Consider the following 18,054-nt stretch of genomic DNA (forward strand, 5'->3'; position numbering starts at 1 on the left):
GTATTAGACTGATCTTTGGAAGTTAACTGAAATGCCCAAAAACTCTCCACCTCTCTTCTACTACCCAATTTCTCTTTTTTCTTGGGTTGTAATAACTTACCGCACACCTGGAAACTGCTGTCATGCCTCTACTAGCATTATAACCCTCTTTCCTTGCTACCCCTCTTTCACTGACTTCTATTTACTTGAAAAAGTCATTCATGTATGATCTCTAAATGTAAAGTCAAGGAATATATTAAGTTTTACCTAAACAGGAAATTGTTACCACTGCAGTCTTGCAAGCATTTTAGCACAAGTTCTTTTACTTGAGAAAAATGGGAAGTCAGCTTTCCACAGTTTCCTGATAAGCACAGAAATATTAAACCACCGCAATCGAACAGATGGAACAAAGTGTGACTGATCCCAAAAGTGAAACAATACCATAAGTCTCAGAAGGACAGTAAAATACTATATATTTTTTTAAATCCCTTTCCACTTTGTTGTCTGAAACAACCACAAGGCAATAAAATATTGCCTCAATAAAGCTTCTAAATGAAGCAATAGAAATCTCTCTGCTATAGATTGGAAACTCGTAATTTACATCTCAGTATATTCCCTCACCCCCTTCCCCTACGCATTTCTTAATTTTAAGCTAGATTTAACATAAGTGAAACAGAATATATTTCCTTCCCCTGAACTTTTACTTCAGTTTTAATTGCAATGAATAGTACTTAGGCTAGCAGTGCTGTAGCAATGATGTTTATCAAGCTCGTACACCACTTTTTGGGGTTGCCAACTAATCTGATGGCAGCCTGTGAATTCCAACCTTCCCTGGCCGTCGTTCCAACCACAACCACCTTTCTCACTTCTTTCCCACCTCTGCAGATTGCATACAGCTATGAAGTCACCCTTGCATTAAAAGAAGGATTTTTGTCTGTTCTTCTTGACTCTCCTTATCCATGCATAACATCTGCATATTAACTGAGCCCTGCTGCTTCTTCCTTCCAACCTCCAAGAAATAACCCTTTTTAGCAGTCCTTTCAGTGAAAGCAAATGTTACCACCATCACCATGTTGTCCTCTGGTTGGAAGTTACTCATTGACAACCCACATGCAACATGCTTGCTCATTTACTTTTTAAACTGATATTGTTCTCTTTGTTACCAGTCAGGAGATCAAATTTTAAGTTTTTTTTTTTTTCTTTCTTTCTTTTTTTTTTTTTTCCTTCCAATCCAAATGATTTAATTAAGTCTGATTCCTCCCACCCCTCAATACTTTTTTCATCTGCAAGATGAAATACAGATTTGCATCCCCGATGGTCCTGACTTCAGAGCACACCTACAAAACCCATCATTCTGTCTACACACTATTTTGCCACACTCTTCAACTGACTCATGTGGTCAGTTTCTATTATTCCCCTTTCCTAAACTGTAAGAGGATTCTTCCTGGAGGATGAACCACTACTGTTCTCAGGGCAGGGGAAAGACAGGGAAGGGTACTGTGGTAATAAGCATCTGATAAACCTCCAGCAGCACACAGAATTTCTGGTTTCAAAAAAATTATAATTCTTCTACATAATAAATGTTTAACACATCTGTTTGTCAGTTTTGGTCATAACTTCTCATCATGGCTTAACATCTAAAAATAGTTCAGGTATAGAGGATCACAGAGATTTAATCAGTGAAACAAGTTTCAGACTTCACAGCAGACAATTTATTTTTCCAAGATGAAATTGCTTGTTTAAAAGTGGATAAAATGAGAGAAATTAAAATTAAGAGAATTTCTGAAAGTGATGCCATCTAGTAGCCTATCCTCATACTGTATCTTCAAATTAAAATCTTTGATGAGCAAGCAATTTTTCAACACCAATTTGAATTCTGTTGGTCAATTTTACAATTAGGAAGTATATTTATACTATTCAGCTTCATTCTGACTCAAAAGAGTGAATTCTCTGGAAAAGGGTTTTTTCTTCATTATGATGGTTTGTGTTTTCCACCTAGCATCAGTAGGTTCATGTTCTGCTTTATTCATTCAGTTTCTATACTCACACATATTTTATTTTTCCCCATATTTTCCCTTTCTCATTTCTGTTCCCTGCTATAACCAAAATACAAAAGACCTACTAGTACACTTCTAAATAGGAAATGTTAATAAATGTAATTCTACCAAATAAGTTAACATCTGAAGTCCTTTTTTTCAAAGAAATTTAAGGTAGACTTTCTAGTCTGTCTTGAAGTTTGTTTTTTGACAGTTCACACTAAATAAAAAATGAACTCAGCTGTGAGATGGGAGTGTTTTGGTATGCAGCATTTTTCAAGCACACTGACTAAATTTAATATGGAAGATGTGGAACACAAGGTGGAAAAGGAACAGGAAAGTCTTAATGAATTAAAAAAAAATCCAATATTATTATCAAAATAATACAAACGTCACCCTGTAGTACTGAAGAAATGCAATATTGAGACACTGAGTGACAACCTGAAATTGATTGCTATTGTTCAAGCTGGTTATAATATAGAAACATATAAAGTACATTTTAAAATATGTCATAGCTTAAGTTTACTTGTAATACAATATTGTGTGTACAGGACAGGTTTCCTTCAGAAAAGGTAAGTTTTAAGTGGTAAGATAATTTGTGTCCTACAAAACTATTCTCCTGAAAATCAACATTTATAAAATTGCTATGCATAAAGTGTGCTTTTTTTTTTTTTTTTTTTTTTTACTTATGTTGCCAGAATTAGACCATATCATCAAGGTTATTCAATATTCATAATACGCTTTTCAGTGTTATTGATGTTTTCAACAAATCAATTGAATACTAGAGCTGAAAAAGAAGCACAAAACCCCACAACAAAACACTAGAGAGAGAGAAAGAGAGCTAGAAAGAGCTAGAAAGAGAACCACAAGGAAGAGAGACCCTATTTATCAAGAGAAGTATATTATTACAAAGATGGTATCATAAAGAGATGTCAAAACTCTCAACTTCTTGTTCTCATACTATTTATTGAATGTATACCATATAGGCTAAACGTTTCTCATGGTTCATTCATACCTTCCTTTTTCCATTCATACCCATTTATGAATAGACAAGTAGCTTCATAACAGACTGACGATCTGTTTTGCTTAATTTCCAACACCAAGTCTTAAATATGTGAAAGACTTCCTGTGATACGGGAAAGGTCTTTTTAACACCTCTTGCAAACATTCAAAACAGAGAAGTCCTTTTACATAACTAAGCTATCTTATCTTAACGAGACCATTACCAGCCATGTACTTATCTAACTGTAAAATGCATGTGGGAATTCTGCCAGCAGCTTAAGAGCTATCAGATGTCTAAATGTAGTACCTTTTTAGTAAAGCTGAATATTTGCAAGAGAAACTAACCAGACATAAGCAGGTTTTAGCAATTTGTTGTGTTTGAAGAGTAATAGATCTGTAGTCACATGGTAGGGTACATAAACAATATTTGTGCAGATAATTAGTCAGCACAGATAGATTGTTCAAAGGCTGTTAAGAACAAAAAAAAAAAGAGAGAGAGAGAAAGGAAAAAAAAAAAAAAAAGGAAATATATGAGTAATACCAAAGGTTTTGTAGATTTAAATTGCATTAATTTAAGAGAGAAAGAAGGAAAGAAGAAGAAAAAAAATAAAAAGACTGTAAAATCTGCTAAAATTGCAATCAGTCAGAAAAAAAAAAAAAAAAAAGAGACATTTAAAAAAAACAAATGTGCCTGGCCCCACACCCACTACATTGCAGCAATCCCAAATTTTCACAGGAAAAACCAAGCAGTCTTTAAAGCAAAGTGCCCACACATAGCTGCATGATGTAACAGTCCCCATTCAAATCAGTACTGTTCTTGCACAAACATGTTTGTGTTTACACAGTCATTCTGAGGAGATAGTTTGGAAATATCAGAAACAGTCTAACCAAATAAATATGACATTGATATGCAAGAAATATGACTAATCAAATAAACAGGGACCAGATTTATATATTATTTTTTTTCTGTAGCATTGGGCAGATCTGCATAAGCAATACAGAAATTCCTGTGCTCATGTTTTCATAAAGTAGTATATAAGTTAATGAGGTAAAGTATATGAGGCCAGGTAATATGAGGCCTCCTTGTGTATAATTTGCATGTGACAAAATAAGTTTCAGAAATACATTAGTTGTTGAAGACTCTCGTATCTTTAACATTTCATTTTCATTATGCTGAGTCAGCTAAATAAAATATTCAGTCTAAATCAATTTGTTAATGTATGTTCATCTGCTTAGATGTACAGGAACAGGATGGAACTCAAGGACAACAGAATAAAAATCTTTAAATAGCACTCCTTTGAGATTTAAAATCCAAATGCATCCATCTTAGCAGAAAGTCAAGGCAAAAAAATCAGCATTTTTACTCTTTTCAAAAGCATTATCATCTACTTTCTATTATTATTAAATAGATATGAAAAAGGTTTTTTAGATGCATCTAAAGAGAAGGCCACAAGTAAATGTTGAAGTGCCTACCCAATTACAGAAGAAAGAATTTAGGATCACATTAGTGTGTCTGTTGCCCTCAAAACACACTTAGTTATAATAATTCTTCTCTATACTAAAGTGTAATTAATGAACATAAAATTGTTTTAGACATTGTTTCACTCTTTATATACTCTTTGATAATGACTGTGCTATTCTCTCTCAAGCATTAAAATAGAAAATACTAATGAACTATTAGCTGTACTTGAGTGTCACAGAAGACAATCATATACTACCCAGATAGGCCCTAGGACATTTCTCTTATGTTTTTGTTTTGGTTTGGTTTGTTTGTTTTTCTTTTCTTTTGTTCGATTGTTTAAAAAGAAAACAAATCTTTACCCTTCCCATCTTCAGGATGTTTTCAGTAATGATTATGCACTGTACAGCTGTCATTTCTCATAGCACTCTCCTTGCTTAGGGTCATAATTTATCCTTCCATCAGAAGTGGAAGATAAGTGTTTTTCATTACCCACTATATTTAATATAATTGCAGGGTTTGTGAGCAAAAATGAGGCAACAATTTCAATATGCAAACTGCAAAATATCTACCAGGAAAGGATATTTTCTAGGTTTCTGCTACTTTTTTCATTCTTTGGCAATATAGTTTTTTGACTAACCTTGGTGATATTCAATGTCTTTCTAGAAGTATTTCATTTCTAGGATCCAATGGCATTTTGCTGCAGTAAGAAAAGTTACAGAGTAGGGGTTCTCCCCTTACTATTTCTAAATCTACTAACTGCATTATCACTGCAGTTCCACTGCAGGAATACTACAACATGTGAAAGCTAAGAGTTAGGCATTGTGTTAAACTCTTATCCTTGTCATAGTTCTCCAATAGGAGGAAACTGGTATTTTTCCCCATGTAAGTAGATGGTCGTTCAAGGCAACCAAACCATTGCCTTTCACGCACAGCACATAAAGCTGCTTTCTGAATGCCCAGACTTGTGCACACAGTAAACACACAAAAGTCAACAGAAGGTTTGGAAAGTCTGTCAAAGAAGCTTAGCATCAACGGGGACCAAACTAGTCAGAAGCATTTGGACAACATGTCTCTCAGACCTACGGATTGATTTTTGTGTGGTCCTGGCTGTAGCCAGGAGCTGGACTTAATGATACTTGTGGGTCCCTTCCAATTCAAGATATTCTGTAGTTATATGATTCTAGTGAAAGACTTTCTTCTTTATTAATGGTGACAGGTATACAGGACACAGAAACAGTAGTGAGGTTAGAAAGCATATGACAAATGTATGACACTGGGCAACATTTCTGTACTGAGGACTTAAGATTTTATGAGGAGAAAAAATCACACACAGTTAATAAAAAAAAAAAATCACAAGTATGAAAATGTTGATATCAAGAAATATATTCACTGAACACAGGAAGGCTCCACATAAAGGGAACCACATTAAAGCAGATAGAAACTTAGTACTGATTTGGCTTATTTTACTGACTGCACATCTGGTTGGGTTGAAAGTTTATCTCAGCACAAAGAAAAAAAAATAACCTGTGAAGTTCCAAATGATATTGTCTGTAATAAATTGATAAACATGTAACTACTTTTTAGCTTTTTTTAGCTTCTGAGCAATCAACATGGTGACAATGCACAGTACCTTTCTCTTGTCCTCAGGCCCCGAGGCAGCTGTGTTTTATTTTACATTAAAGAAGTTAACACTGAGCAGCACCAGTAGCAAAGTCAAGAAGTATGTTTGTACTGGGATTTTCCACACCACAAGTCCTACTCCTATTGGCACATCCTCTTTTTCATCAGCAAGGAGGGATTTCTGAGCAATATTAGTGACATCATCTGTCAAACAAAAGAAAAAGAGATTTAATTCAAATCAGATTTGATTAACAGCTTTCATGGTAGTAATGCAATGAAAACATAATTACACAGGGTAACAAAATGCAACAGAAAAAAGAATGCAGAACTACAGCCATGGCTGTAGAATCACATAGCCACACATATGCAGTCTAATTCACAGTTGTTTTGGCTAGATGATCCCCAACGAAAGCTGGATGAAAGCTGTTAAGCTACTTTACCATCAGAACAGTGCAGCGCAGACAGGTAACTGAGCATAGCTAATGCTAAGGTTGTATTCCTTTTCAAAACAAATTAATTGTTTGGGGGTTTAAGTTGCTTTAATTTAACTTAAAATTAATTAATTAATAATAAATTAAATAATTAATGTAATTTAATTTTAATTGTTTGGGGGCTTAAGTTGTGGTGATCACCTAAAAATTGTCACATGCCCACAGGCATGTCTTTGATCTGGTCTTTAATCCTTATAAATACCCAAAATATACCAACAAAAGGAAGTTATCACGTGTCCTGTTGAGCAGAGGACTAGACTGAATTTCAGAAACTTAAATTCTATTCTTTCTGTGTCTGCCCTGCATAGCAAAGGTAAAGATGCTAATTTCCTCTCTTAAAAAATACTGAAAATAGATGCACAAAGCCCTGATATTGTTTCATTTCACATTTATTGAAAATACTTCAACATATTTTGATCATAAGGGAAGCATGACAGCACCTTTACTTAAATTTGTGAAGTACAGGAAAAGGAGTGAAGTCTCCTAAGCAACAAGTCTTGCAGTACATCCTTTGTGTTAGTCAATCACAGACTTACAGTTCAAAAGGGATTCAGACAAGGGAAACAAATTTCAATAATGTAATGATGTCTAACACAAGCCACACTCAGGGCTCCAAAGCAGAGGGTGGGCAGACATGACACAGAACTGATCAAAGTCCAGGGTCCATCTGGCAGAGAGCTGCAAGCTAGACAGGATGCCATTTCAGTACAGCACTGAAACATGCTGTACATATTACCTTGCACTTGGTTCAAGCCTTCACCAAAAGCTGTACCTCACAGAGAATATGCCAGGCTTGCATCCAATGGTACCAGCCCTCAGAATGTTAATTCTTAATTGATTTCCTTTCCTTGGAAGCATTCCGTTCATTTCAAGTGGTTTGTTAAAGGTTTTGTCAATTCTCAAATGTTAGTGGGATAAAAACTAAATCCTCAGGGAATAACTTAGCAGCTTGTTTGCTCAACAAGGACAGCCATCCATGCAGGATTTAATGGAAAAGGGGGAGAAAAAATCTTCATGCTTAGGGCCAAATTCTCTGCTGTGAGAGAATACATTTTAAGGGGATGAAAGTGGAACTAGGACCATATCATGGCAAGAGATCAAAGTGCTGAAACAGCTTATTCAGCATCTTTAAGTGGCACAGGAGTCTAGAAAAGAGGAATTTGATTTGTTTCTGTAGAACCAAAGCTCCTCGGGGACAGGGAGGCCAAGAACCTGGATTTTTATGACGTCAGAGTTCACCTCATCTTCATCACCCTTTTGGAGCTGCCCTGTTTCTAAATATTCCAGTTGTTATTCCACATAAAAGAACATCTTGTGTTTCTTTTTTTTTTTTTTCCTTCTTGGTTACAGAAGCTAATTTGAACATATTTAAACAAAAGGGAAATAGAATTTTTTCCAATGTTAAGAGGTAAATGCAGAAATGTCTAAGAGAACAAGAATTTAATTGTCAAAAATACCAAAATACAGCAATCAGGCCAGCAAGAAAGCAGAGTTAGAAGATAGTTCTTGCTAAGTAGTCACAGAATAAATATTTTCAAATTCAAAAGTTACCCTGATGAGTTTCCTACATTTAAAAACGTATTCAAGTTTCAACAGATCAATTCATTCCATAATACTAATTATGGAAGGAGAAGTTCTTGCATTCTAGAAATCTTGTTAAAATAAACAGCAGATGTATTTGAATTCTCCAGTAAATTTGGGAATAAAAAGTATCTTAATCATATTCTTGACCGAGGCCTTCCTATATGAAGGGAACAGTGTTTATAAAGTTTTGAGAAGGATGAACATAAATCAAAGATGTGCAATTTCAAGCTGCTGAAAGAACGGCATATATAATAAAAACAGTATAGCAATATAACAATATACCCTTTTTAAAATGGAAGTTTCACTGGTGTAGTGTATCAATAAGATTAAAACAGAAGAATTGGGAGTAAGTTTTACAAAAACTATTGCAGGCTTGGAACATATTTAATTATGCCTTTATGTCATTAGATACTATCAGAATGCTTATTGTAATAAATTACCACTAACCACTGGAAACCTACAAACCAATAATCCTTCAGTAATTTTCCCAGTTTCTTAAAAGATATGGCAATACAGAAATAATTTAAAATAATTGGATACTTAATTTCCCATTTCCAGTAACTGTTATGCTGAATCAACTTCTGAATGTGGGGGGAGGATAAAGAGGAGAGGGAAGTGGTTGGTTTGGATATGTATTTCTTAATCTACAAACAAACAGAGCATTAACCATACTCTTTCAAATTCATTCAGAACTCAAAAGATATCGTACATGCCAAAAACTCCTCAAAGAACCAAAGCTATTATAGAAATAATATGACAGTTGAGCTGATGTTTGATAAATGAGTAATTTCTTTCCATGTAACGAAGTCACCAACATATTCATATCCTGTAGTTAGGGTAGAACATGCTAAATAAGGAAAGTCAATTAAATTATGTGCTTTGTTACATAATGGCTCTCTAGACAAAAGTTCAGTGTTATAATAATGAAGGTTTTATTTCTGTTTACATGGCAATGACTTGCAATTCTGTCAACACTTCCCAAATACTTAGAAAAGGGATATATCCAAGATATTTTTTTTTTCAAATGACAAACTGAAATGCAAAGAATCTTCAGTGAAAATTCTGTTTCTGACACCTTATGTCATTATGTCTGATAGCACCATCTCTTGAGATCAACATAAATTTAAAGGTAAGAGCATAAAAGATTGATGCCCTTTGCTTTAGATTCTCTAAACAGGTAAAGCACTCAGTGTTTATAGATTTTAGCCAGAGCTATTTGTACAGGACATCCTAATCCATTTTAACTCTTAAGGGAGTGCATTACCTGAGGAACATTAAAACCATAAGGTTAACAGATATTTTAGAGATTTCTTCTTGGAGAGTATAACACTTGAGGAAAGTTCCTCTGACAACTGGGGGGATGTTGCATACGGTCCACATATGCAGGATCTGTCGACTACAAAAGGAAAAAAAAAAATCTCAACCTTTTGCAGTACTAGAGAGATAGTAGCCCTCACTCCTCTGTCCTCCAAGCCTCAAACAATCATAAGTCACCGGCCAACTCATTTTCAGAGCAGAAAAACAAGATAAACAACAGCCACATCCTTACCCTGAGGTAAGAGAAGAGTATTTTCCCTGAATATTTCAGATGCCCTCTTTATATTCTTGTACAGCTGATCCACATTTTTAAGTTTTTTTGGAAACAATACTTTTTGGTTTTAGGATGACTAAATGTAAAGTAAAGCATGGTAGACAGTGACAAGAATGACCCAAATAAAAGGCAATACCTTTGCAATGTGGGAATACAGTGCTGAGCACATCTGCAAGTTCTTTGCAGTAGTTGCTAGAAATTTTGCTCGGCAAATGCTTTTTAATAGGAATTTAATTAGAGTAACTTCTTAAAAGAAAAAAAGAAAAGGTAATCAAAAATTACACGAGGGTAGGGTGGGGGTTCTTTCTTATTACCAAATGTTCACATATTAAAAAATAATACAAAAATCACACTTCTTTCCAAAAACCCATGACATTTTACTATAGTACCTTGTTTTCTAACCTAAATCTTTTAATTCATAATATTAATTTGATTTATTTGATTTATAATCTTCTAGTAAGACATATACATGTCTGGCACACAAGTTACATGCAAGAAGACTGCATCTTCCTAGTGTTGCCTCCAATTTTTGATTTCTAAGAATGTGATATTTTCTTTGGCAACAGATTTTCTGTAATTTCCAAGGGAGCAAAGAATTTACATGCACATAAATCAGTGGCACAGCCCTTCATGAATGGGACTCGACATGTCAACAGCCCAAACACACCAGCAACACTTGCATACAATGTATATCGCTTGCTCTCTATTTTACCCATTCAGTCTCCACCTAATATACCAGATTATAGTCAGGAAATGTGAAGCCTTCCAATGTAGCTGCACCAAAAGCAGACAGAAAAAGACCCATATTTAACGTAATCACCAGCACAACATTTTTAGAGCATTCTACATATCCTCAATCAACTTGCACACAGCCAAATGTACAACCACCATCATTTTTATAGGGAACACACTTAGATCTTAACAGGTGCTGACAGAATGACTGAGGACTTTTTCCTACTTTACTTATTTTTATATCATATTTGAAGTTGATAATAACATAAATCAAAGACATTATAAGCAGCAAGTTCTTGCCTACTTCTTCAACAGTCTATCAAGGACACTGACAGAAACTTTCCTGATCTGTTTTAGTCTGCTGTTTTTATTGCAAAATATGTCTTCATTGGATTTTTATTTGGATAGTAGGAATGACCTGCTCTAGGTGGCCAAGCTTTAGTAGGCTGGGGGTTTAGACCAGATGACTAGAGGTCCCTTCTAAACTCAACCATTCTGTGGTTCTGTGACCTGAGCTGTCACAAAGCAACGAGAGGTAGAAGCAGTAACTCACTTTCCTGCCTCATCCATACTAGAGCTTTTTGTTTTGGCAGCTCCTTAACAAGTCACTCCCAGGGTCCATCTAAACTTCTGACAGCAATGGTGAACTACCAAAAAATAGGTCAACATTTTCTGTGCTGATTTTGCTGTACTGCAGATTAGTACAACAGTTCCCATACGCCCTAATGATGGCTTGTAAACAGCATGTCATGTAATACTGGTTTCATAGGAATTGATATCATTCCTGCCACCTTGTTGCTTTAATTGGATTTTCAATGCAAAGAAAAATCTTCCTCTTTTTATTTTTTTTTCCTGAAGTAGGAAGCAATAGGCATTCATCAGTGGGTGTTTCAGAAGAACATGAGTGTGACTTGCTTGCGCAGTTGATTTAACACCATAAAACACACTTGGAAAAGAAGTTAATTACAGCATTTACTAGATTCTGCATGAAAATTAGCATAGGTTGCAAACTGCAGGACACAGTTGCTTTTGTGTACAGAAGTAGGAAAATCTATGTTACATAGGGCATATTTTTAATAAATATATTTTTGTAAATCTTCTTGGTAATTAAAATGACTGTGGTGCAGAAGCATTTGTGTGTGGAAGAGCTATCCAAGTGAAACTCTCTCCTTAAATACTAACAATAATTAAACATTACTTGAGAATGACATTCTTTATTCATTAAATATCAAAGACATTAATGTTTGTTAAAAACAATAATCAAAAACAACAACAACAACAACAAGTTTCAATGAGATTTGTTGAGCGTAGCCAATGGCCAGAGTCTACACAGTCTCATTCACACTAAGAATCAGTCTTTTTATGCATGAAGAAAAATAATATAACATTCAACATAAAAGGTTTTTTTCCCCAACTCAGATTTCCTTCCTGGAGGTTGTGATGGGTGATACCTCTCAGCCTGTTTACACAAGTTTGTGGGCTCTTTTTGTTCCCAAATGTGCCAAATCAACCTACTTCCCAGAGGGCCCACCCCCTGAAATCTATTCTTTCTCCTGAAAAAGCTTTCAGAGATAGTTCCATAGTGCTGCAAGGTCTGAGGCTTCTTAGACCTTACAAGGAGAAGATTATTCTGAAAGTTATCAAAAAAACACTTGAAAGACAGCAGTCATTGGTCACAGCAAACACGAGTTCCCAAGTCCTAACTAATTTAACTAACTTAATTTCATTTTATGACAAGGTTACCCATCTATCTGACCAATGGAAGCCAGTTGGTGTAATATGTTTCGATTTCAGCAAAGCCTTCAATATTGTTTCTTACTTTTGGACAAAACGTCCAGCATACAGCTAGACAAATACATACTATGATAGGTGAAAAACTGGCTGATGGGTTGGCCTCAAAGGGTTATAGCAAATGGGGTTACACCACACTGGCAGCCAGTCACTAGTGTGGCTCCCCAGGGCTCTATTTTAGAGCTAGTTTTCTTCAATTTTTTTTAAGCAATCTCCAACACATGCTAACCTTCCAGATAATACTAAATGACGAAGAGGATCTGTGAATTCATTTGAGGGTAGAAAGGCCTTGCAGAGAGATCTTGACAAATTAGAGCACTGGGCAATCACCAACCACGTGAAGTTGAACAAGAGCAAGTGCCAGATTCTACACCTGGGAAGGGGCAACCTGGTTGTACTTACAGATTGAGGGATGAGAGGATGAAAAGCAGCCCTGCAGAAAGGGATTTGGGGGTTTTGGTCAATGGTAAGTTTAATGTGAACAAGTAGTGTGGCCTAGCACCCAGGAGGGCCAACCATATCTTCAGGTGCATCAGGAACAGCACTACCAGCTGGTCAAGAGAAAGGATTGTCCCACTCTGCTTTGTGCTGGTGCAGCCTCACCATGAGTACTGTGTGCAGTTTGGAGCACCACAGCATAAGAAGGACATAAAACTATTAGAGTGCGCCCAAAGGAGGACTACAAAGATGGAGGGCAAGGCATATGAGGAGCAGCTGAGGTCCCTTGGTTTGCTCAGCCCAGAGCAGAGCAGGCCAAGGGGAGGCCTCATGGTGACCTGCAGCTTCCTCATGAGGGGAGTGGAGGAGCCGGAGCTGAGCTCTGCTCTCTGGGGACAGCAACAGGAGAACGGCATGGAACTAGGACAGGGGAGGGTCAGGCTGGGTGTTAGGAAAAGGTTCTGCACTAGTGATTGGGCACTGGGATTGGATCCCCAGGGCAGTGGTCATGGCACCGAGCCTGCCAGAGTTCAAGAAAAGTTTGGACAACATTCTCAGACATACAGTCTGATTTTGAGGTAGTCCTATGTGTAGCCAGGAGTTAGACTCAATGGTCCTTGTGGGTCCCTTTTTACTCGGGATATTCTGTGATTCTATGATCCATGGAGAGTTTCTAACCCTTTCTCTCTAATGGAAGCTTTCTCTTAGATCAGTTTCAAGCTGCGGAATACCATTTTTTGGTGCCCTGGACTGACCCAGCACTTGAAGCTATTTTGTCTTGCTATTATACAACTTGCTCAAAGACATAGTTTGGAACAATAAAGGTTTTCAAGACTATTTTTATTTTCCACTCCTACACAGAGTTTAGTAGTACCTTAGCAAAGTGACTGCGATTGCTGAGGCAAGATTGCCAATTAGACTAGCCCTCAAAGGGGCCTTATTCATGTACTAACTCTCTTCCTCACTATTTCAGCTATTACAGACATGTAGTGTTTAAGTCTGAAGAAGTGTTTTTCATACCTAAGTCACTGATAAGGCAATTATGTCTGTGACGGAAAAGTAAAGGTTGTCACTTTTAAAAACAACTATCTTTCCACTGGTGCTCCTCAGGCCCTAGTATTTGCTAAACTTAAGCCTAATGAAAGATTTATTAGGCTATTCTGGCCTTTAAGTTTCTTGCACCTATGGCTTGTTATGCCTCAGCAGTTGATTCAAAACAGATAGACGTGGTGCTTAGGGACATGGTTTAATGGGTGATAGTGGTGGGATGGTTGGACTGGATGATCTTAGAGGTCTTTTCCAACCATAATGATTCTATGATTGGGTTTATGTGTCAAGGTTGTGGTTGGGGGTGGGAGAATGCAGAGGTGGCCTCTGTGAGAAGAGACTAGGCACTCCCAATTCTCTCGGCAAGCCCTTGGCCTCCTCCTACTACTGCAGTACATAAATATGGAAGACATTCATTCAGCATTTATAAGGGTATCAGCACATACGTGTTGGTGGCCCTTTACAAAAACAACTGTATTTCTAAGCCTAAAAAACCTGCAAGCTGTTTCTCATAGCTCAACCCTGAAAGCCCCTATGCAAAGGCTAGAATTTACTCATTTAACTTCTTAATTGAAGTCAAAGTCAATTAAGCAAGAAACTTTCACATCGGTAAGCTATTAGCATGAGTTGGGAAATAGACAAAAGTGACTTTCTACAAATAATAGTATTCACATTAAATTCCCTTGTACACCAGTAAGAAAACTGCACTGTGCCACAACAGTTATACTTCATTGTATGCATTTTATTTTTCAGAGGTTTTAACAAACTACTCAAATTTTTATTTTTTTATTTTTATTTTTTTTCTGGCAGCTCTATGGCAGTTCTTTCCTTTAAAAGCCAGATCCTATCAGCTACCAGCAGTCTTGAAATAGACTATTCAGTAAAAGAAAGTTTGAAATTAATACATTTAAAATTCCAGCCAAAATGAAAGCCAAAAGCTATACTGTCTTTGTGAGGCTAGGAGTTGGTATCATGTGAAGAACTGGAAAAATATACATTTCTGCTTCATTACATTACAAATACCTTGTAGGATATGATCACAGAGTAGGCCACTTAAACTTTTCCAGTAATATCAGACTAAAATTTCTGACTTGAGGTGCTGCTCTTGTATTTTCATAACTTTTTGCAAAGCTACTTTGAAAAATGAAGAACAGTAGCTATCTGAAAACGGTCAAAGATTAAGAAAGTTAGAATATACTCTGCCTGAACAGGCTAAGATTAACTGTAAAAAAGAGGCAGACAAGATGTCAAAGACTCATTACAGAGGCAGTCCCCTATAGTGCTATAATCTCCTTCTAATTCCGTGAATTGTATATTCCTAGATACCAATATGTATGCATGCAAAAAAAATGCATACCTAGGTAAATGAGAAATAACATGAAGTTGGAAGAAATGTATCGATATACCTACCGTGAATTTCAGCACTAGCTTTACTTGTTATTTTTCCTGTTTAAAACACAGCCCTCTTACTAACATTGAATCGGTGTTGCAGAATCAACTTGCATATGTTCTAAAATCAAGGAAGCCAGAGATAAAGTTATTCAACCCTCATTTCTAGTTTTCTCCTTTGTATCCCCCAACACACATATTCACTATATTTCTTTTCATTGCTAATACACAGTGCCTAACATAATGCTGGTAAAACATCCAATACCACTGATCAGTCTCATCAAATCTGCAGTTTCAGCCATCCAAGAATACCCTCACAGGTGATGATCAGTACTTCTTTGCAGATACAGTATGCCAAGGGAAGAGGTGTACTCAAGGTCACACAGTGAGTCAGCAATGAATTGCAAAAAAGACTTGGGGCAGCCATGTTGCATGTGCTTCAAATGCAGTTCAGCACTTAGCCCTTGGAATAAAATGTCCACTTTCCATACCTAAATGCGTCAATTAGCTGTGTGTTATGACACAGATTGAGCATCCTCTTTGATGTTCAGTTTAGAGTACATTACTATTAAATGCTTCAATTCCAACAGCAAAGTTGCAGATCTCTACATTTCTCAGAGTTACACAGAAACCATTAAGTACATAGATCCTGCATACTTAAGGACTTCATAATGATCATTAAAATGACAGGTGTACATAGATGTGTAAATTCTGAGCTTCTCACTGCTCTCTTCTCGGCTTCTACAATGACTTAAATTTTAATAATATCAGAACCCGGTTAGTGTATTTTTCCACCTACTCATAAAATGTATTTAACATGCTGTCTCTGAATAGAAAAAGTGATGTACAATAAAAGCTGATAGAAGTTTAATTCTCCCAGAAACCTCGGCGAGTCCAATTAAACACTGACAAGCGTAACAGTTTGAAGCAGGCACTGTTTGATACAAAGACATTACTATATTCAAATAAAGGACTTCACTCTAGTTTTATGTGAACAAAGAGCTGCTTCCAGTTAGAGTCATAATAATGGGGGATGGGAGGAGAAATAAATCCAAGTGATCTTTAGATACTTGCCTTTATGGAACAATTACTCTGTGGTCTGGTCACATCCTTCTTCAGCCTTTTCACCAACTGCATGGTAAGGAAAAGTGCTGTAGAGATGTGGTAATGTGTAATCATACTAGGTATTAAATTCCAGTTTTCTGTTAATTCCTTTCCAGTTATATACCAAACTGAATTCTTCACTATTAGGAGGATTTCATGCCTGACAGTAGCACACTTCACAACAGGACATACAAAAATTTTACAACTATTACTGAAGATGCATCTACTTTTCAAAAGATATTTAGGTGTCTAGAGATGCAGAGAGCTAGCTGTATTCCTTAAAACTGACAAACAATGTATGCTGATACTTGCAATCCTTTTTCCTTTCTCTCCTCGGACATTTTTATATTATATAAATACACGTACACACACAGAGAGTAACATATATATTATATACCAAAACAGAATGCTGTCAAACACATTGCAGAAGTGGCCATGGATTTGGAAGAATAAGTCCGTTTCTGTGATGCTTATTGTCCTCTACTCTCATCTCCAGAAACAGTGACCCAACCAAGGCACTACATTGGTGTTCACAAAGGCCGGGAGGAATTTTAACTGGGATGTGCAATACCACAGTAAAACAGCCATGTTCCATACTGATGGGAAGAAAAAGGCCACAACAGGATGAGCGAGCCTGCAGGGCACATTGCCTACAAAGTACTCTGTGTAGTGTTTTTTTGTTTTGTTTTGTTTTTCTCCATTTTCCTGGATTTGTTACACTCCCTTTGACATTTCAAAGATCTGTTTATAAAACTGTGCAAAATACTCTACCTTTTGGGAACATGAGCATGGAGACCAAGTACAGACACAAGCTTAGTTCTAACATTCCCACAAAGAAGTTCCTCACAGCTCTCATCACTGTAACACATGCTGAGCTTAAAATTCTCGCAGGCCTGTCAGCAATAACATAGATCTGCTTATTTTACTTTGCCAGTTCAAAAAGTTCAAGCTCAGCAGCCGTAAGTGCAACTCAGTGCTGTTCTCTCATTTCCTCACCTGTGCAGAGTGAACCTTCCCCTCTTCTGCTGGCTAACTCACCCATGGATTTTTAAAAGTGTCCTGCTGCTCTAATAGATTTGCAAAGCAAAATAAACTTGGTTCCAGGAGAAGTCTCAACTTCCTTTAATTTGTCTGCTCCATAACAAATTAATTTTGAAATTAATATTCTTCTAACATTATGTCAGGAAATATCAACTCAAATTATTTGCAATACCAAATACATTGTACCAACTATTGTTATTCGTGATTTGGTTAAGCAGTATGACAAATAATTTTATTTGAGGTAGGCCTAACTATGACTTTGTTCTGATTTCCTCACAGTGTTAACAGTATTAATTTATTTTTCACTTTCTTCATAGCATGATCTTTAATAAGAATAATAAAATAATGACTTAAAAAAAATATTCATTGCATTGCCACATATAATTTAAATGCCACACAGAAATGTTTTGATAAATTCTTTGTTTGGTTTCCGTTTTTTTGTTTGGTTGTTTTTTGCCTTTACTTTTCCCACATTTAATAGATTACTTGGTTTTATTCCACATTTTGTTTACTGCGTATTTATATAATCACCTCTCAGTAAATAAAATTTCAGGTGAAATAGACTGCTGCTCAAGTCAGCAAAGATGTATTAGAAAAAGAGACACTAACATATTCATGCTGGTGCATCAAAGGATCCATATTTATTAATGACAATGCAACAAAAAGTCAAGGAAAGTGCAACCATCAGCAGAAGTGCATGTGTTGCTCATAAAATATATTTCAGAAGCCATGTAAAAGTAATACAGT

General features: G+C 36.2%; 1 protein-coding gene across 10 annotated transcripts in view; it reads right to left on the reverse strand.

The window, feature by feature from the left end:
- Positions 1-18,054, reverse strand: part of JAKMIP1 (janus kinase and microtubule interacting protein 1) — a 153,271-nt gene that overhangs the window by 93,527 nt on the left and 41,690 nt on the right. For 6 of the 10 annotated variants that reach the window (XM_082758932.1, XM_082758937.1, XM_082758936.1 and 3 more), the window contains exon 1: positions 3,031-3,157. The gene's annotated coding sequence lies outside the window, so the exon portion shown is untranslated. Of the gene's footprint in view, positions 1-3,030; positions 3,158-6,109; positions 6,304-18,054 lie in introns of those variants that run through there. The other 4 variants (XM_082758934.1, XM_082758930.1, XM_082758931.1 and 1 more) reach the window with 2 other exon arrangements.

Source organism: Aythya marila (genome assembly GCF_965140915.1).
Source record: "Aythya marila genome assembly, chromosome: 4".
In the NCBI taxonomy this organism is placed as follows: domain Eukaryota; kingdom Metazoa; phylum Chordata; class Aves; order Anseriformes; family Anatidae; genus Aythya; species Aythya marila.